Genomic DNA, 2662 nt, shown 5'->3' with positions numbered 1-2662 from the left:
ATTTGTTCCTTTTTTTTTCAATTGTTATAGTTGATGTTTGTTTTTGTCTTTGCTATTTGTCTTGTGTTTTGTTTGTCTGTTTTCTCCCCCCATCTTTTCTTTTTTTTTTCTTTTATTTTCTTTTTAGCCATGCCATGTGGCTTGCAGGATCTTCGTTCCCCAGCTGGGGGTTGAGCCTGAGCCTCTGGGGTGGGAGCGCCAAATCCAGGACACTGGATGGCCAGAAAATTCCGAGCCCCAGGGAATATTAATCAGTGAGAGCACTCCCAGAGGTCTCCATTTCAACTCCAAGAACAAGCTCCTCCCAATTGCCTGAAGGATCCAGTGCCAGACACCTAATGCCAAACAACAAGCAAGACAGGAACACAAACCCACCCATCAGAGAACAGGCTGCCTAAAGTCATAGTAAGGTCAAAGAAACCCCAAAACACACCATCTGATGCAGTCCTGCCCATCAGAGGGACAAGGTCCAGCTCTACCCACCAGAGCACAGACACCAGTCCATCCAAACAGGAAGCCTAAACAAGCTCCTGGACCAAACTCACCCACCACAGGGCAGACAGCAGAAGCAAGAGGAACTATGACCCTGAAGCCTATGGAAAGGAGACCACAAACACAGTAAGTTAGACAAAATGAGATGACAGAGACATACATTACAGATGAAGGAGCAAGGTAAAAACGCATGAGACCAAATAAAGATGAAATAGGCAATCTACCTGAAAAAGAATTCAGAGTCATAATAGTAAAGATGACCCAAGATCTCAGAAATAGAATAGAGGCATGGATTGAGAAGATACAAAAATGTTTAACAAAGACCTAGAAGAAATAAAGAGCAAAGAATCAGTGATGAAAAACACAATAACTGAAATTTAAAATACATTAGAAGGAATCCATAGCAGAATAACTGAGGCAGAGAACAGATAAGTAAGCTAGAAGATAGAATGGTGAAAATAACTGTCACAGAGCAGAATAAAGAGAAAAGAATGAAAAGAAATGAGGACAGTCTCAGAGAGCTCTGGGACAATATTAAATGCAGCAACATTAGAATTATAGGGGTCCCAGAACAAGAAAAGCAAAAGAAAGGGCCTCAGAAAATATTTGAAGAGATTATAGCTGAAAACTTCCTTAACATAGAAAAGGAAATAGTCAATCAAGTCCAGGAAGCACAGAGAGTCCCATGCAGGATAAACCCAAAGAGAAACAACTGAGACACATGTTAATCAAACTAACAAAATTAAATATAAGAAAAAATATTAAAAGCAAGAAGGGAAAAGCAACAAATAATATACAATGGAGTCCCCATAAGGTTACCAGCTGATCTTTCAGCAGAAACTCTGCAGGCCAGAAGGGAGTGGCAGGATATATTTAAAGAGATGAAAGGGGAAAACCTACAACCAAGATTATTCTACCCAACAAGGATCTCATTCAGATAAGACAGAGAAATTAAGACATTTACGGACACGCAAAAGCTAAGAGAATACAGCACCACCAAACCAGCTTTACAACAAATGCTGAAGGAATTTCTCTAGGCAGGAAACACAAGAGAGGAAAAAAAACAAACCAAAACAATTAAGAAAATAGTAGTAGGAATATACGTGTCAGTAATTACCTTAAATGTAAATGGATTAAATGCTCCAACCAAAAGACATAAAATGGCTGAATGGATCTAAAAACAAGACCCATATATATGCTGTCTAGAAGAGACCCACTTCAGACCTAGGGCTACATACAGACTGAAAGTGAGGGGATGGAAAAAGATACTCCATGCAAATGGAAATCAAAAGAAAGCTGGAGTAGAAATACTCATATCACACAGAATAGACTTTAAAATAAAGACTGTTAAAAGAGACAAGGAAGGACACTACATAGTGATCAAGGGATTAATCCAAGAAGAAGATATAGCAATTGTAAATATTTATGCACCCAACATAGGAAGACCTCAATACATAAGGCAAGTGCTAACAGCTGTAAAAGGGGAAATTGACAGTAACACAATAATAGTAGGGGACTTTAGCACCCCACTTTCACCAATGGACAGATCATCCAGACAGAAAATTAATAAGGAAACACAAGCCTTAAATGACACATTAGACCAGGTACACTTAATTGATATTTATAGGACATTCCATACGAAAGCAGCAGATACACTTTCTTCTCAAGTGCACACAGAACATTCTCCAGGATAGATTACATCTTGCATCACAAATCAAGCCTCAGTAAATTTAAGAAAGTGGACAAAGAGGATCTCAACATAATTAAGGCCATATACAACGAACCCACAACAAATATCATTCTCAATGGTGAAAAACTGAAACCATTTCCTCTAAGATCAGGAATAAGACATGGGTGTCCACTCTTGCCACTATTTTTCAACACAGCTTTGGAAGTCCTAGTCACAGTGATCAAAGAAGATATAGAAATAAAAGGAATCCAAATCAGAAAAGAAGAAGTAAAACTGTCACTGTTTGCAGATGACATGATACTATACATAGAAAACCCTAAAGATGACACCAGAAAACTTCTAGTGCTAATCAATGAATTTGGTATAGTTGCAGGATACAAAATTAATGCACAGAAATCTCTTGCATTCCTATACACTAACAGTGAAAGATCTGAAAGAGAGATTAAGGAAACAATCTCATTTACCACTGCAGCAAAAAGA

The sequence above is a fragment of the Balaenoptera ricei genome, chromosome 14 (genome assembly GCF_028023285.1).
Source record: "Balaenoptera ricei isolate mBalRic1 chromosome 14, mBalRic1.hap2, whole genome shotgun sequence".
Lineage (NCBI taxonomy): Eukaryota > Metazoa > Chordata > Mammalia > Artiodactyla > Balaenopteridae > Balaenoptera > Balaenoptera ricei.
Note: the sequence above shows the minus strand (reverse complement) of the source record.